This window comes from Mytilus californianus, unplaced genomic scaffold (genome assembly GCF_021869535.1).
Source record: "Mytilus californianus isolate M0D057914Y unplaced genomic scaffold, xbMytCali1.0.p SCAF_1, whole genome shotgun sequence".
NCBI classification, from domain to species: domain Eukaryota; kingdom Metazoa; phylum Mollusca; class Bivalvia; order Mytilida; family Mytilidae; genus Mytilus; species Mytilus californianus.
Genome location: NW_026262581.1, coordinates 44417961 through 44445955, shown reverse-complemented (window position 1 = coordinate 44445955; position 27995 = coordinate 44417961). Strand labels below are relative to the sequence as shown.

Here is a 27995-nt window from a genome sequence, read left to right as displayed (position 1 = left end):
TATTAGGAACATTGGAAGATTTCACTTCTCTGAATACAGAACATATTACTTGCAATAATTTGATCAATGTAGCAATTTCATGTTTGATAAATCCCTTCAATTAAATAAAACATTCATTTCAGTACAGTCGTGTTTATGAATTAAATATATTTATGAATTGTGAAATAATCATAAAGTAACAAACTATGATTACATCACATTAAGTACACATGATTAATCAAACCCACCATCAACCGAACCAAACAGGAATCATCCATTTACAGAAACAACTAAACTGATACGGCTTTTATTAATTTACTTTTGTGTTCCTTTTGCTAGCGGAACTTTATTAAGCACGGCTTATTCAATTGAACATGTCCAGATATTGCAATAAAAAACACTGAGGGAAATACATAAAACCAATATAAGTTGTTAAGCCTGGAATTGCTTTGGAGAAAACCGATGATATAAAAAAATATTACATCCAAGCAGTAGATACAATATCAATGTTTAAATAACAAGTCTTATTGACAATTAACCAATTAGAACGTCAACATTACTCCCTTATTACTAATCATACCAGAACTAAATGAACTGAACCCAAATATTCATATAGTGATTCTAATCATTCATAGTGTAGTGAAATATCAATAGAAACAATTTACTTTTACCAAATTCACTGGATGTTCACTTATAATTAATAAAGAGCTGCTCATGGCGCATGATATGCATGTTGCTTTTTCAATGAATAAAGTTCCATAACTCCTCAATGTCATTTCAGAAATTTATAAAAAAAAACTAATGGTAGGTTATTTTAATAGATATAAACCAGTCACCAAAGTTTCATGAAAACTGCTCAAAGCACTTTTGAGTAATTGTCCGAAAACTGGAAAATCCCCCTTATTAATGAATAAAATCCCATAATTTGGAAACTCTAAAATTTATAAAAATCAAAAGGGAGTTTATGTCAATAGATTTAAACAATTCACCAAAGTTTCATGCAAACTGGTTAAAGCGTTTTTGAGTTATTGTCCAACATGTTGACGACGGATGGAAGGACAAAGGTAAACGGGCGTATAAAAAAGGTACGTGTTGTTTCAACTTCCACCAAAAAACTGACTTCTTAGTTCATTCCACTGCTTGTGGACTGCTTGTTCCAAAGGGTAATATTAATCCATCAGTAAAGGCTTGAACCCTTTCCTCCATGAAGAATATTTTTTACATACTTATTTCACAAAATATATTTCAATATAATGTTGGAATTAAGCTTACTTTAGGTGGAAAAAAAACTTTGACAAACATGGAATAGGTTTTGCTCATAGTTAAAGGCCATACAGTGACCTTTAGTTGTTAACCTTATGCCATTTGGTCTCTGGTGAGAGTTGTCTCATTGATTATCATACCACATCTTCTTCTTTTTATTTTGACAACGATTTAAAAAAAATTCATCACACTTGCAAATAATAATGCATAGTGAAATCGATTAAATCATCAAGAAAATTAATGTCAGATATTCCCAAGTATATACTTTTTATATTGGATACAAATTTGAATAAGTTGGATACAGATTTTGGAATGTAAAATGCTTCAACTGAGGTACCGCAAAGAGGCATCAAAAAATGTTATTATGGAGTAAAGAAGTCTGCTACAAAAGGCATAATTATGGACAAAAGCCAGAAGAGGCACTAAAGGCATGATTATGGAGTTAAGTGGGTGGCATCATTACAGGGGAAAGGGTTAAGATACTATTATAAAGGTACTTTTTTTTTATGGAAATAAAAATTAAAATGGTATTTTCTTTTTTCAAAGTTTATTTCCCTCAAGTCAGATCTAATAAAATGTTGTATTATTATTTTTAGTTTTAGATTTATCCCTATATCAAATATTTTTCAGCTTTTGAAATTTATATTTCATGTCCATGATGTTTTGACAGAAACATTTAAAAGTGGGTCTAATGTCAATATTCCTAAAATTAGATGAAGTCTAGAGGACAATTATATTCATCCATAATTAAAGAACCGGCTAACAACTAAAATACAGCACTGTTAAATGATAATGGCATTTCCTATACACTATTCCATGCTGAAACATAACTTCATGAATGTGGACATCTACAGAATATTCTGGAAGAAAACAGCACTGTACATCCATAATTAGTTTGATTGTTGTATAAACATTGCCTGTATCTGCTTGAAAAAGGTGCATAAAAACTTTTATAACAAAATACAGTGAATTCCTTATTATTTGTTGAATACTTGCTTATTTTCTGGGATTTCGTGTATCGGGAAAAGCAATGAATTTTGAACCAAAAGAAATACAATTTTTAATTACTTTGATAGAAGCAAATGATTGAACCACAAAATTAGATACCCAAAATAACAAATATTTTTCCAACCACAAAAATTGGTATTAATGAAAGTAAATGAATCCACAGTATTCAAATGTATTCAAGGTACAAGCAAATAAATGTTATACCATGCATACTACAAAATGAAAATAGCACTTCATAAATTTTGTGCTTCTGAAGAACTTTTCTGGATTCAACTCGAGGAACCCTCAAACCTAAAATTTGAAAGCCAGGGATGTGTTGTTGTTAAAAGGTTATATCTTGTGCAAAAAATGTGCATCATAATATTTCAATGAAAATCCTGAAATCCATTTGGGGCATTGATTCAAGAACAGCACCACCTCTTTGCAGACACAGTTTATTCTATTGTTCAGTGTAATACTCTTGCAGTTTTCTGATATATCTACCAATTGAATAATGAAACTACTTTTAATTAATTCTATTAATAACTTTAAATTTAACAAGATTGTTTATGAAATTTAATTCTCCATAGGTATTTAACGTTGTTACTGCTTATTTATCAAACAAAATATTCATGCTGTTCATTCAGTGATTCATTATATAAATTTCCATTAAAACATATGAAATTTTAATGCAATATGCACTGATGATTATTTTCAAATCCCATGTTATAATTTTTAAAAGTTTCTGATTTCCATATTGGGTGTATCATTTGCTTCCATTTATTGTAATATGAATAAAAGCTGATGAGATTGATACTTAGACAAGACAGCAACCTTAAATAACACCAAAATTGTTGACACAGAGATACAATTACTGATGCTGCCAATGCTGGAAATAGCATGCCTAAGTCTTGCTTCATCAATTTTCCTCATAGTCGATGCAAAGTTTAACAGCTTTAACAAATCAACAACTTAGTCCAACATATAATTTTGTGTATACAATAACTAAAATGGAAAAACAGACTACTTTTTTATGAAAAGACTAGCTTTTGATTTTATCATATTATATTTTCCTTTTCTTTGCATTATTGAGTTCTAGGTCTAGGTTTTATTTGATACATATTTTGAAGATATTCAAAGTTATTTACATTTTATGCCCCTGCACTCTAAGTTAAAGTTTTCCTCATCCAAATTTTATGAAACTCACAGACAGAGTTCGAATTTGGGCAGTGAGTCACTTACTGTTCTTCAGAGTTATGCCCTTTATAACTTGGAAAATTGCAAACTTGTTCGTTTCTGCACTCTAACTTAAGTTTTTCTCATCCAAATTCTATAAAACCCATACACAGAGCTAAGAACCAAAAGTCAGACAGAGTTCAAATTTGGGCAGTGAATTACTAATACCATTCTAGAGTTAATTTTGTCCCTAATTATAACTTGAAAAATTGCAAATTTTTTTGTTTGCCTTACTTAAGTTTGACTCATTCAAATTTTATGAAACTTATAACAATGCTAAGAACCACATCAGGCAGACAGAGTTCCAATTTGTACAATAAGTCATTTGCCATTCTAGATTTATGCCCCTTTTTAACCTAGAAAATCGCAAAGCTTGAGCAGGGGCATTTGTGTCCTCAGACACATTCTTCTCTAATTTACTGAAATTTCACATTAATTATTCAATCTCAACTGTGGCTTCAATCCATCATCAATTTCCATGAAAAACTTAGTATTTTATTCATTCTATTCAAATTATTTGCTGAAATCGTACACTCAGGTGGCTAACTATTACAGTAAGTGAAATAAGACATATTTGTTTAAAAAATATTCATGTTTTCAGAATTCTGGATGAAAAAATGAAAAAGAACCCCAAACAATTGTAAAAACTCATCAAAGATACCTTCAATATATCAATGTACCAGACACATTCAAATAAACAAATGCAAAAGCCTTTTCAACACGTCTTTCCAATTTAGTTCATAAGTTCATTCCTAAGAGAAGTATGTCTCAAGGCAGAAATTTTAATAAGACTGTGACATAATTTACAGCAATATATTTCTCAGTTACATAATATTAAATTCATAAATGTTTGATTGGATTTATTAAAATATCACCATATCAGTATTGAGTCAAAGGATACCCTATTTAGGTAGCAATTTATAAGCAAATTACAAACTGCCAGTGGGAATTAAGCTAATCAGAACAGAATTTCAAGTGTTCAAGTGAATCCACATAAATGGTATTAAGTAATTTCAAAACTCAAAAATAGATTTATTGCTCTATTTTTTTCACCATCTTCAAGAAATCGCTTACTTTTTGTGCAGATCATTTTGAGGACTGCAATTACCTATTTTTCAAGTATCTCTGACATTTATCCTGCAAAAAGATTATCACAATAATTGTATTTATTCAAATCTATTGAAATTATTCATAATTCCACAAAGTTGTGAAAAAGCATTTTTTTTTATGATAATTAACAGGGTTAATAATGTAGGTGACAGTTTACACAATTCATTGGCAGAGTTTTTTAATACTATTCTTATGGTAACCTTCATATGAGCAAGAATGCAAGATTTGTTGTTCTAAGCAAACCTCTGCTTGTATTTCAAAAATCAGAAAACAGGAAGTAGGTTTCTGACTGATCCAAAAAGTGTTACATGTTACAACTTATCACTGTTGAGCTGCTGACCAAATATGAAGTAATGTCCTAATAATATTTGTTGGAAAACGGATGAACAGGCTGACCATCAAGGTGAATGCAATATATCCTCACACCATGGGGGTTAATAAAGGTTATGTACGGTGTACAAAAGACATCTTAGGGGTAATCGTAAATTTCTCCCCAATAGACAAGTGTCTATTAAGTATGTTAAACTGTAAATCACCCTGAATCTATCTAAAATTGACATTAAAATGTAACAGAGAATAAAGTATATCTGTTATTAATATCAATCTCTCTCTCAAAAAACATTCAGATATATCAAAAGACAACCACTTATAAGGTTACTGACTTTGGAAAAGTTGTAACTTGAAAGGTAATTTTTCCTTTGATCTTCGAAGTAGGTTAATTTAGTTATTTTTCAAAAGAGTGCATCAACTGGACTGTTTTGGTTACTTATTGCACTATTCCATCCCGCTATTGACTTTTTGTCATAGAAAAAGCAAAGAATGAGAGGAGCTTAGACCAGTGCATTAACTTCCATCTCAAAAGTTGTTTTAAATGCACTGTCTGGCTCCAGCTCCTTAGACTAATCACTTAGTAATCAATGAAAGAATAGAATAAAAAGTAAAATCAATTATCATAAAATTTCCCATGAATTTAAATCAAATGCATACACAATAAAAGAACAGAGTTCCAATGTCCCCGCATTCAACATATTTTATCTATCCAAGGGCAATAACTAAAAAACAATTTTTTTTTGTTCTTTAAAACAATTTATAAATATCTTAGAGAAATGAAGGCTTCATAGCAAATGCATTGCGATTTCCTTTCCATCAATTTTTTCCAAGGGACATAACTCATTAAAAATAATTGATCAGCACTTACTTTCGAAAGCATCAAAGACATTGCTAATATAAACCTATGATTTGATTTGATTTGATTTTTGGTGTTTTAACGCCACTTTTAAGCACCGCTTTTGGGCTATTTTGTGGCGGCCAGTTTTTATTGGTGGAGGAAGCGGGAGTGCCCGGAGAAAACCATGACCTTCGATAGGAAAACTGACAATCCTAGTTTATTAAGATTGGAGTCGAGTGCACCCGCAAGAGCAGGGTTCGAACTCTCAACCTCAGTGTTGACTGGCTAGTGATTACAGTAGTAACTACTTAGACCACTCGGCCACCGAGCCCCTTATAAACCTATGATACAAGTTTCATAAAATTTTGGCAAGAATTGTACATGTGAGAGCCCTAACAATGCAATTTTATATGAATTTGGTTAAATATACTTACCATGAAATTACATTTATATTATATAGAATATGTTTGCTTTCACAACATGTTCTCATCACAATTAACTAGGTGATTAAAAATACATCCATAAGATGTACTCACCTACGTCATAATTTACCTGCGTACATACAGTAATTACAGTTTTAATTTTTGCGTTCAAGTGAACGCATGTTTCTCGTCAACAAGGATTTTTAACAGTCTACCGTTGAAAATCCTTATGTTTTATACAAATATTATTTGATTTATGAATATTGTTTTACGATTAAATTGGTTTACACAGCCCTTTTGTCAAGTTTTTGATATGAGCATTTCGTCAACATTACTATGATTCGTCAACTATATGTTTGCATTTTGTTTATGATTTTTTTATGATGAGGGCCTCAGGGAAGATTAGTTATATAGCTAACTGTGTAACCCTCTAATAAAATAAAGTGTTGTTGTTATTGTTGTTGTTACGAGTCTGTAACAACGACGACCTAGAAATTAACCTTTGTTAGCCGCCATTTTCAAACACTTAGTCTGGTGCGAGGAAAGGCAGAACATTTATGTCAAAATCGGACATGTTACATGAGTACTCCATTTTTAAAAAGAAACAGATGTTAAATTCTTCTTCCATGCTGACCGAATATTAGCTGTTTAGAGCAATCTACGTAAGCGTCAATAGGAAAGTTCGGAAGAGTTGATTGTTTACACGAGACGTAGCAATCAGAATAGTTATTTTTACCAGATCTGATTATTTTAATGTGAATAACGTCCTATATGGGAGCGTAGACCACTAGAACCTTAATTGGTTATATCAAGGACGTATATTATGTTAGTTATATATCCTTGCAGGTTATATAAATTTCAATCAGAATAGGAAATTTGCCCATATCTGATTGTTTTATTTGGATAAAGTTCTATACAGGGAGTGTAGACCAAAATTCATATACTATTAAAAGTAGTTAGATGAATCACAATCAGTAAAGGGAATTTGCCCAGCAGATAAGTAATTATGTTTATTTGGTTAACCTTCCATTTAGGGAACAAAGACCATTATTGAAATTAGAAGGTGGTTGATGCAACACAAAATAAAATTTAAATTAGAATAGGGATTTTGCCCAAGTCTATCTGATTAATATAATGTTGACATTGTTTCATCCAGGGAACATAGGTCTATCATTTGTGTAACTAGAACAACATGCAAGATTTTGGATCTGCAAGTTGCATGCATTCTACAATACAGATTTTGATCTTACCTTAAAATCATAGTTATTATTTTATTGCACTTTGATATTTAGGGAGCATAGACCATTATTGGAAATAGAAACTTGAGTGGTTGACTTAACACAAATAAAATTAATTCGAATCAGAATAGGGAATTCTGGTCCAGGTCTATCTGATTGTTGTAGACATCGGTCCATCTAGGTAATGTAGGTGTACTTTTATTGTATCTAAAACAACATACAAGCACAAGTAAGTTGCATGCTTTATACAACACACATTTTGATCTTAGCTAATTTTGGTTGCACATTGATTTTTGTGATGAGCCCACGGTTCAGTCATATATACTCATATTGATAAGATATTGAAAGAGTGTTTTGAAATGGTCAAGACAGATAAAAACACTGAAACAGTACAGAGTTATTTAGTACTTACACATGTCAAAACACAAAATTTATTATTATGTCCAGATTTAAACAGCACAGTAAATTTTTAGAGGCCTGAAATATTTTCTCTGAGCAGGAAATTGCTGTAAATTTTTCTTAGCATATAAATTATTCTCTTACTGATGTTAAAGAAACTACTGATATGTTGAGACAGTAAGACTAGAACACAGTTCTAAAACCTATTGATAACTTGTGACAACTCATATCATATTGTCAATTTTGAATTTTCAAGGTCAGTTTATTACTGACAAGAAGAACATTGATATTATCAGTATGTACTGCTATGACCATTTGGTTGGTTTTTTTTCTGCATTAATGAAACAAGGATTTTTTTATATGTTTTTAAGTAAACATTAGGTTGTCTCTTGGGTTAAGAAAAGTTTAGGGGATGCCATTATAGTACATGTATCTTCCAATTCTGAAAGGAAGAGATTGTTGGAATCTCTTTAAAAGATAGAAAATAGCCTTTACGTCTTAAGCTTTCAAAGCAATGACAACAAGTTGGACAAGATTAGTTGTCTGCTTTAAAGAGCCAAACCTGCTATAAGGGATTCATTGGATCTGTTTTCAATCTTAATGAGAGATTGGTAGTTAAAACAGCTAATCAAACTGCTACAAGTTTTTCCTTGAGTTTATATTGAATCAAAGTTGAACTATGGTACTGATATAAAAACCAGATTATCATTAGGATTTGTGTTTTAAGAATTTAGATTAAGAATAAAGGCATATCATATAGACTTTGCACAAATTAAATATAATTAGTAAAAGATTAGAAAATGAATACAGAAAAAAGCACTGTTGATGCAAGATTCATTAAAAATGCTAGATATGGACGTGGAGATTGAAGTAGTTTACAAGATTTAGCAAGGAACTATACACTACATCTCTTTACAAGACGCAGAAAAGAAGAAGAGGTCTTTTTGGCTACATTGTACCAATAAATATATATATAGATATAAGAAGATGTGGTATGAGTGCCACTGAGAAAACTCTCCATCCAAGTCAAAATTTATAAAAGTAAACCAGTATAGGTCAAAGTACGGTCTTCAACACGGAGCCTTGGCTCACATCGAACAGTAAGCTATAAAGGGCCCCAAAAATTACTAGTGTAAAATCATTCAAACGGGAAAACCAACAGTCTAATCTATATAAAAAACGAGAAATGAGAAACACTTATGAACCACATCAAAAAACGACAACTACTGAACATCAGATTTAGGACAGGTGCAAACAAATGCAGCAGGTTTAAATGTTTTAATTGTACCAAACCTTCACCCTTTTTCTGAAACAATAGTGTAACATCACAACATAGAAAGACACACTATAAAATATCAACTGAAATAGCTTAACTCAGTGAACATACACTAAACAAATAAGTTTGACCTATGGTACAATGTAAATATATATTTCATTTTGTTCACAAATTTTAGAACCTGTAGAAGCAGTTAGTCTAAGAGCAAAATACACAAGAAAAGCAATTTATTTGTAGTTAGCAAATAACATTCAATAGTCTGTTTGTGCATGGAAGTAAAATGCAATATGATAATTCCATGATTAGTGCAAGACATTTGTAAATATCTAAATTTAAAAATGCCACTGTTTACTTTTTATTTTTGTTCATTATTAACAAAGAGTACAAAAATCCTAGTCTTGTCAAAGTCAAGTTGTGACTTATCTACATGTAGGAGAGTTTTCTGGGTGTGATTTATCCCCAAAATTGAGGGTATTCACTATTCAATTTTCATAATGACCAGACAATTATCTAACAAAATTTCTTAAATCTTTTTATGTAGTTGCAGGAACAATACTAAATATCTAGCATAGAGTTAGTATCTTTAAAATGCAAGAATATATTAGACAAAATTGAAATGTGTTTATTAACAGTAGTTTGAATTTTGATTCAATATTGTTTTGAAAGATGTGATACTATACATCCCATTAATTTTGTTTTGTCAGATTGTTTGTCAATTTGGACAAATGCAAATGAGTGACTGTTAGTTCAACCAAATAACTGGGTTGAAGTCACAAAAATACTACCAAAAGTGTTTTTGGTGGGTATATAGGGACCCATATCAGAATGTATGGAATTCAGATAAGGTGAACTGAGAGAGAAATGAAATGAGTATTTCTGATTGTGAAACCATTTCTGAAACAACTAAGAACACAAAAGCAAGTTAGTACAAGTGTTTTCTATAAATACAGAACTATATTTGACAAGTAGCATGTTAGTATTTCTGATTGTGAAATAATTTCTGAAACAAATAAAAACAATTGTCAAGGGCAACAGTTCACAAGTTGTTCATACGTCAAACTTTTGTGTCTTTAAATTTGGAACTGTGCATGGCAATTTATAATTCAAAATAAATCATTGCCTAAAGGTTCACATTTTAGACAGAATACCATTGTGAGATATTAATTAGAAATGTAAAAACAACATTGACACAGATTTTTCATAGTTTGGGAAAATCATTTGTCAGCATTCTTTTTGGCTTATTTAAGGACAACAGTTTTGGCTGGCTCAACATCCAAATGCTCTGTAGAAGCATTATGATACCATTCGGCATTGGAAAACATGTACACTTAAATATTTCCACTGATTTGTACATTTCTTTATTTTTACACTACGTCTAAGTAGTCTAGTACAAAACACAAAGATAATGTTTGTTCATTGGTGAACTGGTAGACATTGTATTCAAAGGTTCTACCAATCTCATAGAAATTTCTATCAGACTTTAAAATTTAGTAGGAAAATTGTCATGTCATTTCTATAATGCAGGACTTCTCTTGACAACAATATTTTCATTCTAAATCTATTAGATATTAACAAGAGTAGTATATCTAGAAGAATAAGTACTCAAGGAGACTAAAATTTCTAAAAGTTTATAGATTGATCCATATTTAGCATATTATCAAGAAACAACTTTTGTTTGATAAAATTGAGAATCCAAATGGGGAATATGTCAAAGAGACAACAACCCGGCCAAAGAGTCTTTATTACATTTTTTTTTTTAGTACTGTTTAGGACAGTGATTTAAAAAGTATATTTCAATTGATTATAATTCTTTGAGTCAATTCAGCAGAAAAGAATTTATTTTGAAAGATATTCATAATGATCAGGTTATCAAAAGATGATCACTGATCATATATTCTCTGTATTTATATTAAAACTATAGAGAAAACAAAGCAAAGGTAGAGAGAAGCTAAATGTTTTCAAGTAAACTAAAGTTTAGAAAACTAATATTTCAAAGTTGAAAAGTAAATGATAAAGGCAAGATGCTTCAAAATCAGATACTGAGGTTTAATAAGTTCTTCTCGATTTGTACAAGCAATAAGAACAACCTATTCACATGCCTAATTAAAAATAAATGCACATTTACTGTTGCAATAATATTACAACACATTTAGCTCATAATGAAGGAGCTTTAATAAAATAATTTCTATACTGGCCTACAGATTATTTATCCAAGTCTATATTTGCAAAGTTTTATTTATGCAGTCTGCAAAGTTTTGCCATAAAGTTTGGTTGATAGATATACTTATACAACTTACCTTTATTGTAATAAATGTAAATTTTGTAATATTGATTTTGACTAATTTCCAGTATTTACAAAATTTAATGGAGTTATTTTTTAACAATTTTGACATAGTTTTTATATGTTGTAAATTGTATATGTGTTAGAGAATTTATCCTCCACCAAAATGAGACACTGCTTGCTAATCAGTGAATATTTTATATAATATAAATGTAATTTCATGGTAAGTATATTTAACCAAATTCATATAAAATGGTTATTTTCAAAATCTCAAGAAGAGATTTTATATGAATTTATAGGGTTAAATATACTTACCACAATTCGCCACCACCCCTATAATAAATTCAGTTTTTGTTCACACAATTGTAATTATTCAATTATTCAATTAAACAACAACTTAAAACTGAAGTTACTGTATGTACACAGGTAAATTATGACGTAGGTGAGTACATCTTATGGATGTATTTTTAATCACCTAGTTAATTGCGATGAGAACATGAATTGCGATGTGAAAGCAAACATATTCTATATAATATAAATTTAATTTCATGGTAAGTATATTTAACCATATAAATTCATATAAAATCTCTTCTTGAGATTTCAAAAATAACCATATAATCAATATTTCAAAGGGACACAACTCTTCTAAAAATAATTGATAGGCACCAATTTTCTAATTTGTCAGAAACATTGATGATATAAACCTATAATGTAAATTTCAAAAAAAATCTGGAAAGAATTGTACACATGATATGCTAAGAATGCAATTTTCGATATAATCAATATTTCCGAGGGGCATAACTCTTTTAAAAATAATTGATAGGCACCAATTTTCAAATTTGTCAGAGACATTGATGATATAAACCTATAATGTAAATTTCATAAAAATCTGGAAAGAATTGTACACATGAGAGTGCTAACAATTCAATTTTCCATATAAATCAATATTTCCAAGGGGCATAACTCTTTAAAAAATTATTGATGGGCACTAATTTTCGAACTCGTCAAAAACATTGATGATATAAACCTATAATATAAATTTCATTTAAATCTAGCAAGAATTGTACACATAAGGGTGCTCATAAGGCAATTTTCAATATAATTAATATTTCCAAGGGGCATAACTCTTTTAAAAATAATTGATCAGTTCTGATTTTCGAAATTGTCCAAGACATTGATGATATAAAGCTATGATATAAGTTTCATAAAAATCTGGCAAGAATTGTACACATGAGAGCGCTAACGATGCAATTTTCCATATAATTAATGTTTCAAAGGGACATAACTCTTTTAAAAATAATAGATCGGCACTGATTTTCGAACTCATCCAAGACATTGCTAATATAAACCTATGATACAAGTTTCATGAAAATCTAGTAAGAATTGTACACCTGAGAGCACTAACAAGCCAGACATACGGACGGACGCCTGGTATTTCTATGTCCCCCGCAACGCTTTGAGCGGGGGACAATAAATTATCAAAACATAAATTCAGGAGGGGGGTTAACTAGCTCTTACCCATATCTTAACCCAACACTAATCAAAAAGTTTTGGTTTAAGGTAGTTTGTGGTCACATCAACTTGAAACTTATTAAACATGTTCATTTTGAAGTGGGGGCGAGTTGGTGGCTCAGTGTTCTAAGTAGTTGAACTACTGTATCACTAGCCTGTCGAATCTCGCACGTGGCAGGTGCACTCGACTCCAATCTTAATTGACTAGGATTGTCAGTTTCCCTACTGAAGTACTGGTTCTCTCCAGCTTCCTCCACCAATACAAACTGACCACCACTAAATAGCACAATAGTGCTGAAAGTGGCATAAAACACCAATCAATCAATCATTTTGAAGTGAACTACATGTATTTAAACTTGTGGGCAAGATTTGGTGGTTCACTGAACATTGAAATATGATGATTGCAAACAAGTTTACTTTTGATCCATGGAAATATTATAAAGAATATTATTCGTGCACTGAACAAGCTCTATTTGATATGACCATAGCATGACAGTAAAGTTCAAAACAGGGTTCTCTGGAAGACATATCACCCTACTATGACACGTTTTTGTGACTCTAAGTTGACAAGTCTTTTAACTACTCCTAATGTGGCAAAAAAACAGAAAAATACAAACTTTAAAGCTTTGGTGTTACCTAGCTAGGGATCAAATCCATAACCTCCCGTTCTTGTGGAGAGCTACCACAATGCAAACGTGTAGTTGATCCAAAAAGAAAAGCTCCTTTCACTGATAACAAATTAGAAGAACCCATAACTGTTCCATTCGCAGTTAGCATTAAACCAATAAAACACAATTTAACACCATGTTTAAGTGATTTCAATAATCACTGTCACATATAAGAATAAATAGGGTTAGTTATGCCTCTGATCTGGTAGAATATCAATTTAAAATGGACAACTCCACAAAATGTTATTGCCAAAAATAGAACAGCACAGAACATGTGACATTCACAAAAGTACATATTGTACATTAAAACATGGGAAAACCTATTCAATTAATTAACTTGTAAAGACTGAATCAGTTGAACAACCCAAAATTATGTTACTCTTTGGAAAAGAAACAGGCCAATTAATTGCGATAATTGAAATAAAGTAATGAAGCAAGCAAGACAAATATGTAATTGGAAATAAAAAATCGTTACCATAATTAATTGCTTTATTATACAACTTTCTCCTAATGTTAAAATCATTGTTCAAATATTGAATACATTTTGACGAAAATCAGGTTCCAGAATATTACAACATTTTTCCTTTGTAAAATTATCATACAGAATCATTGAACAATTCTATTGTTATATAAAAGGAACTAAATGATTAATGAATTTTCAATATTCTATTGAAAAATAAAACTGCTGATCCATATCGGTACAACTGTGATACAGATGGTTCAGCAATTTATCTATCATGTTATCATGCTAGTCTGTAATCAGTTCAAAGAAGAGAATAGAAAGCAGAAATACAAGCGTAATTGCTTTATTCTACACTCCAACCTTTTTAAAGATGCTATATGACTTTACAGATGGAATTTACATGCCTATGTTCAAACACTTTGATGTAACTACTGTTGATATTTCAAACAATAATGTAATGTGCAATGCATTGTTAGAGATAACATCTCTTTTAATTTAAACAATAGGGTAGTAAAAACATCTATTTAAAGTATTAATCATTTACAACTGCATAGTGCAATAGAAACAGGACTTAAAAAGAACCACAAAATTAAACATATAAAAAATCAAAGAGTGCACATGCTGAAACGCCTCAACTGCTTTACTCATCATGATTCAATTGATGTTGATATTATTTAATACAACGGTTTGATTAGTATCATATAGACTTAATATAATCAATGATCCATGAAAAGGTCAAGAAGAACCCTGTCAGACAGACATGTATACCTTGCAATCATTCCATTCACTATATATAGTATCTGAAAAAAAAACAGATCAAACAAGGAAAACTTAACAACGACCAATGAACAATCGCTTCCTATCTAATATACAAATTGACTTTTTAAAAATAGTATCTAACAAATGGACTAACCATGAAACTTAATTGTGATCATTGATCCATGAAATGAAGTTCAAGTCAGGTGAACCCTGAATGACTGACATGCCTTTCAAGGATAATATATACAATACAGTTTTAGCTATTACTCATAAGTATTCAATAGATTATACAGCTTTTTTAAAAAGTCGCTGAACCATGAAAATGAGGTCAAGGACAATGAACATATGACACAATCTTTATACGGAAACAAAAACAAGTAGCTGTGTCTCTGTGTGTCTTGAGTGCATTTTTTCAGCATCACACAGCTAACAGAGTTTCATTTCTAAAAGAAATTTCCACTGACCCATCCTGATCTTTTAATAAGATGATACTAATAATCCAAACCTAGTACATAGACACAGGAAACTGAAGGACACCAGTTGCTGTACATTTGCTTTCTCTGTAAGACAAATTTGATGCCTAATCGAGTTCAATTTTGTAATTCTACTCTAATAATTTTAAGTTCAAAATAAAATTGAAAAAAGGACAGAGTTCCAATGTCCCCTGCATTGCACATAGTTTATCTATCCAAGGTACAAGGGCAATAACTAAAAAAAGCACTTTTTCATTGTTCTTTAAAACTTTTTAATATTTTAAGAGAAATAAAGGCTTCAGAGCAAATGTAATGTGCTTTCCATTATAATTTATATTTCCAAGGGGTATAACTCGTTAAAAATATTTGATCAGAACTTATTTTCGAAAGTGTCAAAGACATTGCTGATATAAACCTATGACATAAGTTTCATAAAATTCTGGCGAATTGAACACATGAGATCCATAACATTGCAATTTTCCATATAATCAATATTTTCAAGGGGCAAAACTCTTTTGAAAACAAGCATTCTGTGAGTATTGCATGGCAATACATAGTCCCCTACCGGTTACAAATTCATTGTAATGGAACGAAATTCTAACTTGATCTATAACTTGTCATGGTGTAAACTACATAAAAATATCAAGTCAAAATCTTCAAGCATGACCAAAAAACTGTTGAAAACTGATTATGTGAGTGAATTTTCTGATCTGTAACTTGTCATGATAAAACTATATACTAATTACCAAATCAATATCTTCAAGAATGACAAACAAACCTACCACTAAATTCTTCAAACAATTTACCAAAGAAAAGGAAAAAAATCCAAAATGTCATTTTGTCTTTTAAAAGTCTTTTAAAAATGAGTTATTTCCCTTTGAACAGAAATCTACTAATTAATAAGTATTTCATCAAAAGTTTAATTCTGGGGAAAGGGCTTTTACTGAAAAAGAGAAAAGCTAAAATCGTGAAAATTGAACTTGACCTGTAACTTGTCATGATAAATCAATAAACCAAATATCAAATCAATATCTTCAAGCACGAGGAAAAAAAGTCTGGAAAACTGATTTGCCGGACTGACAGATGGACAGACAGACAGACGGAGTGCAAACCTAAAGTCCCCTTCGACTTCGTCAGTAGGGGACTAATAATTGATCAGCGCTGATTTTTGAACTCTTCAAGTAAATTGATGACATAAACCTATCATATAAATTTCACAAAAATCTGGCAAGAATTGTACACATTAGAGCTCTCATAAGGCAATTTTCCTTATAATTATTATTTCCAAGGGGCATAACTCTTTTAAAAATTATTGATCGGCACTGATTTTCGAACTTGTCTAAGACATTGCTAATATAAACCTATGATATAAGTTTCATAAAAATCTTGCAAGAATTGTACAAACAAGTGCACTAACAATGCAATTTTCAATATAATTGGTGTTTTCAAGGAGCAAAATTCTTTAAAAAAAATTTGATCAACACTGATTTTCTAACTCATCTAAGACATTGCTAATATAAACCTATGATATAAGTTTCATAAAAATCTGGCAAGAATTGTACGTGTGAGAGTGCTAACAAGACCGGCTGTATGGATGCCCGGTATTTCCTTGTCCTTCGCAACGTGTTGCGAGGGGGACAATACTCTGAGGAAATAGAATATACACATGCTTATAAGTAGCATTGTCCCACTGTCACTAAAAAAACATTTTAATTATATTCAAATCACAGTGTTGAGAGTAATAAATAATTTCATTTTTTTTTTCAGATGTTACTGTTGGTCAGTTCCATTTTATAAGTAAGTAATTTTCCTGATTAGTTTTGATATTTCAATTTTACAGTCTTTTATTTATTACCCTTTAAAGTTTTATATAGTGACAGACATTGCAGTCAACTTAATCATAAATATATGATATTTAAACATTGGTCTCAGGCAAACAGAACATCATATTTTTTACATCTACAAGGTATTTAACTGAGAGTATCCATTGAAATTCATCAATATTTTCATGAAGGATATCAATATATGACCACAGAATTCATAAAGTGGTTGGACGGTTTAATGTACCAAAAAAAAAAAAGATAATAATTTCTTACTTCAAAGTACAAAATCATATCACAATTGTAACTTGTTGTTTCGAGTACATCAAACATATCTCCACCACTGAACAATGATTGTATATGATCCATATCTAAATATTTCATGACTACCAAAACAATAAATGAAAAACAAAAGAAGAATGTGTCCATATACCCCATATTCAGCAATTTTTATACGACCACAAAATATTTTTTGGGATCGTATAATGGTATGTCGTCGTCGTCTGCGTCGTTGTCTGTGTTGTCGTCCGAAGACACATTGGTTTCCGGACAATAACTTAAGTTTAAGTGAATGGATCCTACGAAAATTTTTAAGTTGGTTCAATACCACAAAAGAAAGGTTGGGATTGATTTTGGGGATGATGGTCCCGACCGTTTAGGAATTAGGGGCCCAAAAAAAGCATTTTTCTAGTTTCAGGATAATAACTTGTGTATAAATATTTCGATCGCTCTGAAATTGTACCACAATGTTTAATACCACAAGTAGAAGGTTTAGATTCATTTTAGGGGTTATGGGGCCAACAGTTTAGGAACTAAGGGCCAAAAACAAGCATTTTTCTAGTTTCCAGACAGTCACTTGTGTGTAAGTGTATGGATCTCTCTGACATTGTACCACAAGGTTCCATATAACAAAGGGAAGGCTGGGATTGAGTTTGGGGTTAATTGCCCCAAACATGTAGGAATTAGGGGCCAAAAAAGGGCCAAAAACAAGCATTTTTCTAGTTTCCAAACAATAACTTGTGTGTAAGTGTATGGATCTCTCTGAAATTGTACTACAAGGTTCCATACTACAAAGGAAAGGCTGGGATTGAGTTTTGGGGTTATTGCTCCAAGGGGGGTTTCAAAAAGTTAGGGGGGGGGGGCCGATTTTTTTCCCAATTTTTTTAAAGGGATTCATATTTTTTTTTCAACATTTTTAAAATTTCTAATTTTTGAAAAGTTTCAAGAAGAAACCTTCAATTGCACAGTATTGCGCAATGGACTTATAAGATCTTTGACCACATTTATTTTGTGTCAGAAACCTATATTATGTCAAAAATTTGATCACAATCAAAATTCAGACAGTATCAAGCTTGAATATTGTGTCCAAATTTGCCCCAACTGTTCAGGGTTTGACCTCTGCGGTCGTATCAGGCTGCGCTCAGCGAAGCCTTTTATTCCATTTATAAAGGGACATAACTCGAGAACAATGAAAGTGACGCCACCAAAATTTCGAACTTGATCAGTATTTGGTGGTAATAAGCTTTGGGATTAAGTCTAATAACATTTGATTGAGGCAAACTAGAGAATGGAAACATATTTCTGGACATTACAAACGTACAAACAGACAAGGGTTTAAGTTTATGCCCTGCCAACTAGCAACAGGGGCATAACAAAATGACATATTCATTACAATGACAATGACTTCAGCAGTACAAAATATCTACTATGGCACTGTTGTATAACCAATCTTTAAGTAAAAATATCCTTTTTCTTTGCTATTACTTAATTCAAAGAAGTCTTTTATTTAATGATCTTCCACTAATTTTATAATATTAATCATTTATTGTTATACACATGGAACATGCTCCCAGATTATATTACCCATAAACTAGACTACTGTTCTAGGAAATAAAACATGGAAATTCAATTGACAAGCACAAATCTAATTTCTTTAAGAGTCTAATTACTACCAGTAGAAACTTAAATTTATTTTCTTGTACATGTGATTTTCCCTGACAGTCATTTAAATTTGTTCAAAATGAACCATAAAAGAATTTTATTTCTATATTTTGAGAGTGAAAACAATGATTTTTACTGAACAAGAAACCTCAATTTCCTTGGAAGATTTTTGAATAGCGATAAAGAGATGTTGGATGAGCAAACCTATTATTTCAAATGGTTTTCAGCATGGAAACTTATGGTATAGGAAACTGATAAGAGTTTGAGCAATAAATTGTCTTCTTAATTTTTTCTTCACACATTTTCATTTCACATTTGGTAAAAGATATCAGAACATGTGTTGCAAAAATCCATTTATTTATCTAATTACCTTAACATACTGAATGACTGGGAGACAAAAAAGTACAAACGTTTCCTTATTCTTTATCATGCAAATTAAAATGCACAAGACAATGAATGGGTTTATTCATTATCAATCTGAATCATCCCCAAACGTAGTATGACGTAAAAAATAAACAAGTTTGGCTCTAAATTTTAACAATACAATACTAATTAAGTCACTGAAGGGTACTTCTCTGAGCTTAGAACTCCCAAGCAAATTGAATTATATTCAGCTGTACATGCAAATTGCTAATCAATTTAGAAATGTTTGGCTATAATTATTATCCTCAAATCAGTTATTACATTTGTCATATTACAGTATAACATGGACATGCAATCACGACTTACCTATAATTATCAGTTACATTGTATAAAAAATAAAAGAAGAATGTGTCTGAGGACTTGCTGCCCAAATTTGAACTCTGTTTGCAGGTTTTGGTTCTTAGCATTGTGAATGAGTTTCATAAAATTTGAATGAGAAAAAATTAAGGATGTTCGCTCCTCTTGTTTTTGAATTTTTGCCAGATTTTTGGAATCCTCTGGTTTTATCCATGTTTGGCCATTAAATAATTTTGTCCACTAACCCTTACTTTTCTTTTCATAATTTTATTACATATAGTTTTAAATAGATATAAGAAGATGTGGTATGAGTGCCAATGAGACAACTCTCCATCCAAGTCAAAATTTATAAAAGTAAACCATTATAGGTCACAGTACTCAACAGTGTCAACACGGAGCCTTGGCTCACACCGAACAGTAAGCTATAAAGGGCCCCAAAAATTACAAGTGTAAAACCATTCAAACGGGAAAACCAACAGTCTAATCTATATAACAAACTAGAAACGAGAAACACTTATGAACCACATCAACAAACGACAACTACTGAACATCAGATTCCTGACTTAGGACAGGTGCAAACAAATGCAGCAGGTTTAAACGTTAAAAGCCATATTTGAAAATCTTATAAAATCCTTATTATTTTTTCGTTGTTTTTGAAAGAAAAAAGGTGCTAATGTTAAATGCATGAAAAATCTAGAGAGAATCATTTCCCGCCAAATTTTCAAAGGCTTATATCTCGAAAAACAAGCACACGGACCCTTCATTTTTTTCTGCTTTCTTGGTTCCATTATTCATATACTATCAATTTATAACAGTCTTTTAAAAGTTTGTTATTTTGAAACAGGGTAGTGAACATCCTTAAGTTAGAGTGAGGAAACAAAAATGGGACAGACAGAAAGACAGAAGGATCTTCAAGGGTAACACTTCGTGCCCCTTAAAGCCTTCTCCAAGCGGCTGGGGCATAAAAACTGAAATTTTCATTTATTTGTACTTCGAGTATATAATAACAATTTTTCCTCTTTTCTAAATTATTGCTAGAAATTATAATAATAACCTGTCAATGTGTCTCCTTCAGATCACACATACTGTCCAAGTGCCCTTGAAAGGAAGAAGCTCTTGCTAAGGCAGTCTACAATTCAGGCCAATCTCGCTAACAAGAACATTTGAAGACATTCAAAACCAAACAAATCAATTTTTTTCTGTAAGACAATAAATTGCTTTGCACTAACAGTAGTATTTTGGTCTTAGTCTTTAGCCTATAACTCAAGAGCTTCCATAATCAGATGATTAACAATTTTAAATGAACAATTCCCTTTTATTCTCAAACTTGCTATGGATACTTACCTAATAATAATAATCATGAACCTCAATTATTGGGCATCAAATCAAAACCCACTGAATGCAGTTTCACACTTTTACATTGTGCATTCATATACGTATCGGAAAAGCTTTTCTATGCTTATCCAAGAGAATTTGCATTTTGAAAATACCAATGGACATTGTTAAATAATTGAAAAAAGATGAAATTAAATGGGGTATTTAAAATTATCTATGGTTCTGAAAACAATATTAAAACAACTGATTTAAAGCTTTTAATACGAACCTTGGGTCAAACTTGTTTTCTGTTAAACCACACATGTCACTATGAAATATGATAATTTACAGTGACAGATGTATGATAGACAAAATTGTAACATTTCAAACAGATCCATCAATTCATACATAACATTGTTATTGAGCTTAATGATTAAAGTCTGCATCAAAGGTAGGTGCAAATATAGTTACTTCTTTCTGCCTATCATTTTGGATTTTGGTCATTCAAATTGGTCAACATTGTGGTCCAAAGAGTACAGCAATTAACTTTGTTTGCTTTCATCAAAAATTGAATTATTGGGATTCTTTGATATGCTGAATCTAAAATGCATTTAGATTTTGGATTATAATAGGTAAAAGTCCAATTTCAAATTTTTCAGTTCTTTGACCACATTCATTCTGTGTCCAAAACCTATGCTGTGTCAAATATTAAATCACAATCCAAATTCAGAGCTGTATCAAGCTTGAATGTAAGTGTCCATACTTTCCCCAACTGTTCAGAGTTTAACCTCTGCGGTTGTATCAAGCTTCGCCTCACGAGCATTTTATTAAGATTGTTTTTTATGTTTTTAAGACTATTAAGCTTTTCATATTTTTAAGATTATTAAGCTTTTCATGGATATAAAACTTTTCATATTTACATATATGTAATAATTTGGCCAAAACAGTAATAGTCAAAACCTTTATTGGTTAGAGGCATCAGGTTGAAAATATCTATCTAGAATCATATATTTTTCAAGCTAATATTTTGCCATAGTTTCAAAACATTGCAAAAATTATATGTTAAATGTAAGAATATCTCAATTTTGATATTCACAATGTTATTGACAAATTATTGGGAGTTATTTCCCTTGTGTTCTGTTGGCATTGGAAGTTTAATGTATTTTACTGATATAAAACTAATCACCTCCTATTGTAGATTTAATTTACTAATTAACTGATAAACAAAATAATCTAACAAGACATAAATATATATTAAGCTGTTAAAACTCTCAAATAACTGTTGAAACATACAATTTGAGTAAGCGTACCATTAAAATATCAATAATTTTTAAACAAAAGCACAAAATATTGCTAAAATGGTATTTGATAGGTGTAAGGAATTAAGTTATTAAATACCATTATCGGTTTTTACCAGGTATGTGATTTATGCCACCATTATAAAGCTGTAATTGTAAAACTATAAATATTTCTGATAAAATCAGGGCTTTTCTGTTCATGAAAACAACGGTCACTGCTAGCAGTTTTTCTGTTCTGTTTGAGATCTTTATCTAATCCGTCATCCTGAAAAGGATTATTATAGCATTTAAAAAATTGCTTTGGGGCAAAATCAATGAGGAAACTGAATTCTACGGAAAACAACTTGTTGAGCAGATAAAAATACAATGTGGGTATCTGATTAGACAGGGAGGCAAACAGGGAATTTACATAAATGAAATGAATTTTAATAAAAGAGACTGTGCAAAATGCAGATTATTGGCAAGAGACAATTATGGATTTTAAATGAAGAAGTAAGCATCTTATTTGCATTATCAATCATTCAAATTAGACAATAATGCAAAATTATCATAATAATGCAATTGATGAATCCATTTTCTTTCATTATGGTCACTTTCTATATTACACTGTTTGAGGAAAGTAGAGTATATCCTACAGCCTTCAATGAATGGATTGAAAACTTCTATCTTAGACCCTGTTTACACTTGTAAAAAAGATTGATCTTTCATGAGATCGATCTTAAAAAGATGGATCTTTAGTCTAATTCAAACAGGAAAGATCTATCTTCAATCGTACTTAAAAGTGCACCTCCAGAGGTGGTTTAAATTTAAAAAGATCGATCTTAATTGAATCAATCTTTCTTCATGTATAAATGCTTAGATCGATCACAATCGATCTTTCTTCAAATAAATGTTATATTTAGATATTAAAATAAATCTGCACATTTGCGGTGGCAAAAATATACGTGTTTAAAAACGATGGATGGGATAAGAAAAGTAAACATAGATTCCGCCGTTTTTGGATCATTCTTCTGAATAGATAAATTCTTTTTCTTTGCTGCAAATCCTCATCTTCAAACGCATTGACCATTCCTTTTTAAGTGACAGTCTTATCACATATCTTTGTTTAATGACATGTGACGAGTGAACCAAATAGATAATTAATAACTCCATACGAAATTCCAATGATCCAACTATTTTCTCCATGATTTTGCAGTGTGTGTTTACGAAATGTAAGGTAATAAGGTCAGACCAGTTCTTTTTATGTTGCAGTGTAAACGCATAAGATTAAATAAGATCGATCTCGATCGATCTTGCTTGTGCAAATGTAAACGCGAACTGGTCTTTTTAAGATCGATTCAATTTTGTACAAGTGTGAACGGGGTCATAAACTGGTAGGAGTAAATCATGTCTTTTTTTAAGTGTTAAAAAAGGATGATCAAATCGAATAGCATAGTAATGATTAAAGTTGCAATGACTTGTACAGGGTGAAATCCTTCTTAGAATATAATTTTGTTTCCAGTGTCTTACTTATAAAATGGTTAAACTCAATGAGCAAGGGATACCTGTTTTTATTTACAGTCAATGAATTATTTCTTTTGAAGAAAATTTGTTGATGAATGGTTCTTGACTTTGTGATTTCTAACGGTTAAATGCAATTCAACTGGAAAATTTGCATTCACTTTGTTAGACTGTTTAACACATGTCTTCATTTGAACTTCAAATATCTTTAAAAATATGCTACAGATGCAATTGCTTATAAAAGAAGTATTGATTGATGTAGTTCTACTGAAGTGAAAAACAGCCTATCTTTCAATATAAGGCACACTTCTAGCATGAACTGCTTCAATTTCAAGTAAAAGAAGGTACATTGGGTTATTCCCTAAGATTCTAAAACCAATTAGAAGATGGATTTAGAATATCTTGAACTTTATTTTGAATATTTTAATTACACAAATTTTGATATAAAGCTGTGCAAAGTTTCTTAATCATGAATTTAAACCTAATTCTTGTAAAGAAAATCATCATCTTCAGCAACAGGCAGCTTAATGAAGATATAACAAAGCCAGATTCTTAATCTGATTATGAATATGGTGATGTCCATTAAATGTCAACAAGACATCAAACAAATGATACAAGTTTACCAAAAAAAGATATATTAAGTTTATTTTATGGTTTTAACAATAGGCATTTCCTATAACCATATGTTCTTCTGAGTTTCGAAAAGTTGAGAATTAGTTACATAGAATACTAAGACCTGGCATCAAATCCAAATTATAAAGAAGAAAAATCTTAGAGGTTCTCCAGAACTATGTTTACTCTAAAATGTATCTTAATGTCAACTTATCAGTTCAATACTAAAAAAGAAGAAAAATATTTTCAAAATTTTGCTCTGGATCCTTCTTCTTGCTCATGAATAAGATTCTGTCCAAGTTTTGTTAAATTCTAAGAAGTTTAAACAAAGTTTTTTTAATGTTTAAAAAAAAACTTTAACCACAGGTTAAACCTAAAATGTTGAAAAAGCTGGAGATGAATGTACAATAGCTGTGTCTCACCATCAGGACTTTGGTTGCAGGCAAGACAATAAAAAAAAAAAACGAAATATAAGTTTTTGACTAGTGAATGTCCTCCCTACCTATGGTCTTGATCTATAAAATAGAATTGAGAATGGAAACAGAGAATGTTCACAAGAGACAACAACCCGACTAAAGAGCAGAAAACAGCCCAAGGCCACTAATGGGTTCTCAACAAAGCAAGAAAATACCACACCTAAACAATAATGTATACTAGTTCAGTGAAATGGACACCGCACTAAACTTCGAAACATATAAACGAACCAACATTTTTAAAAAAATTCACAAAAGAGGTTCCTGAATGATCCTCTTAAAATGCACATTAAAAAAAACAATTGATAAAAAGCCTAGAAATCAATGATATTATTAATAGACCATTAATATCAATGCTTTATGAAAAGCAATACTTAAGATAATCTAATATCAAAGAATTACTACCGGTACATGCCCATAACCATGACAAAATATAGCAGTTGAAAGTAAGTCCCAATTTTGTATATTTAAACATTGACTTTATATGCATGAGTTGGTTTCATTTGCATTTCACATTTTTATGATGCACAAAATACCACAAAATCTTTAAAATGTCCTGCGTATGACATTTGACATTTCTTTTGTCCACAAACTTTCAAACTAAAAAAATAGTATGTCAGATGATTTCTTAAACATTGGATAATTATTGACAATCACTTTTGCAGAAGTAAATGATAAATTAGAAAATAACAACTTCCCTTCAATGACAAAATCAATGATAAAACACCACTGTTCTCTTGCCTTAACAAGTTTCTTCACTTCCGACTAAATGCTTTACATTGTGTGCTAATGATCATATGTCTTCACAGCAATCTAAAAATACTGGCAAAAGACATACAATCTTGTTCAAGTGTTAAATTTCTGAACAAAACAAAATAATTTTTATGATTTATATATAGGTTCCTTAAAAATTACCATATCTTAAACCTATCAGAGAATTTTTCAGATCATATTTTTGTTTGATCTTCTAGAAAAACATACATATCATAGATGCCCTCATATTGAGTTCTCACTGTTCTTTTCATGCTATCAGAGTCTTTAGATAATAGATTGCTTACAAATGTAATTGGTTCCAATCTATTGGGTTTATGGTTTGGTACATGCATACATCTATTGAACTCATGAACAACAATGAATACAAAACAATTATTTCAGACAGCAACCAATTACATTTACTGGATTACAGGTTCCTAGTTTGGGACAGTCACTTAAAGAATGTTGTGGAGTATGATATGTTTTTTTTTAGTTTTAAAGTGCTCAACCCTTCTCTTACCTTAGACAGTGTAACAATACAGCATAAAAACAAACTTTTAAATCAGTTGGAAAGATTGGTAGTGTGTGTTCCTTTTTATACGACCGCAAAAATTGAAAATTTTTTGGTCATATATTGGTATGACGTTGGCGTCATCGTTGTTGTCGTCGTCCATCGTCGTCCTGCGTCGTCCAAAGACACATTGGTTTTCGCACTCTAACTTTAGTTTAAGTGAATGGATCTCCATGAAATTTTACCATAAGGTTCAATACCACGAAAGGAAGGTTGAGATTGATTTTGGGGGTTATGGTACCAACAGTTAAGGAATTAGGGGCCAAAAAGGGGCCAAAAATAAGCATTTTTGTAACTTCCAGACAATAACTTGTGTGTAAGTGTATGGATCTCTCTGACATTGTACCACAAGGTTCCATATCACAAAGGGAAGGCTGTAATTGATTTTGGGGGTAATTGACCCAAAATTTAAGAATTAGGGGCCAAAAAAGGGGCAAAAAACAAGCATTTTTCTAGTTTCATGACAATAACTTGTGTGTAAGTGTTTGGATATTTCTGAAATTGTACTACAAGGTTCCATATCACAAAGGGAAAGCTGGAATTGAGTTTGGGGGTAATTGCCCTAAACATTTAGGAATTGGGGGCCAAAAAGGGGCCAAAAATAAGCATTTTTCTAGTTTCCAGACTATAACTTGTGTTCAAGTGTATGGATCTCTCTGAAATTGTACTGCAAGGTACCATACCACAAAGGGAAGGCTGGGATTGAGTTTGGGGATGATGAATCATAAGGGGGTTCAAAAAATTTGGGGGGGGGGGATTTTTTTTTTCTTTTTTTCCTTTTTTTTTTCTTTTAAAATTTTCCATTTTAAGTTGGTTATTTCTGATTTATATTTAAAAGCAAATAATAATGATATGGTAGGAGATACACACCAAACAGGATGTGTAAATTATTATATAATAAGTATTGTGCAATAGCAAGAAATTTTCAATTCCACAGTATTGCACAATAGCAAGAAATCTTCAATTGCACAGTATTGCGCAATAGCAAGAAATCTTCAATTGCACAGTATTGCGCAATAGCAAGAAATATCCAATAGCACAATATTGCGCAATAGCAAGAAATTGTCAATTGTACAGTATTGCGCAATAGCAAGAAATATTCAATTGCACAGTATTGTGCAAAAGAAGATACTTCGTATAAATTGCTTATTTCTTGATCAATTTCAATGGGGTTTTATTCTTGAATTCTTGGGGTTCTTTAATATGCTGAATCTAACCGTGTATTAAGTTTTTGGATTTTGGGCCCTGTTTTTAAATTGGTCCACATTGAGGTCCAAAGGGTCCAAAATTTAACTTTGTTTGATTTCATCAAAAATTGAATTATTGGGGTTCTTTGATATGCGGAATCTAACTGTGTATTTAGATTCTTAATTTTTGGTTCCGTTTTCAAATTGGTCTACATTAAGGTCCAAAGGGTCCAAAATTAAACTTAGTTTGATTTTAACAAAAATTGAATTTTTAGGGTTCTTTGATATGCTGAATCTAAACATGTATTTAGATTTTTGATTATGGGCCCAGTTTTCAAGTTGGTCCAAATCGGGGTCCAAAATTAAACTTTGTTTGATTTCAACAAAAATTGAATATATGGGGTTCTTTGATATGCTGAATCTAACCATGTATTTAGATTTTTGATTTTTGGGCCCCGTTATCAACTTTGTCCACATTGAGGTCAAAAGGGTCTAAAATAAAACTTTGTTTGATTTCATCAAAAATTGAATTCTTGGGGTTCTTTGATATGCTGAATCTAACCATGTATTTA

General features: G+C 31.1%; 1 protein-coding gene and 1 long non-coding RNA gene across 2 annotated transcripts in view; one reads left to right on the top strand and one right to left on the bottom strand.

The window, feature by feature from the left end:
• LOC127702559 (G-protein coupled receptor dmsr-1-like) overlaps positions 1 to 27995 on the top strand; it is a 126146-nt gene that overhangs the window by 17010 nt on the left and 81141 nt on the right. The window contains exon 2 of the mRNA XM_052206815.1: positions 17002 to 17031. The gene's annotated coding sequence lies outside the window, so the exon portion shown is untranslated. The remainder of the gene's footprint in view (positions 1 to 17001; positions 17032 to 27995) is intronic.
• The window catches only part of LOC127703816 (uncharacterized), a 44456-nt gene that overhangs the window by 12461 nt on the left and 4000 nt on the right, over positions 1 to 27995 (bottom strand). The window contains exon 2 of the long non-coding RNA XR_007983060.1: positions 22444 to 22592. This is a non-coding gene — a long non-coding RNA (uncharacterized LOC127703816). The remainder of the gene's footprint in view (positions 1 to 22443; positions 22593 to 27995) is intronic.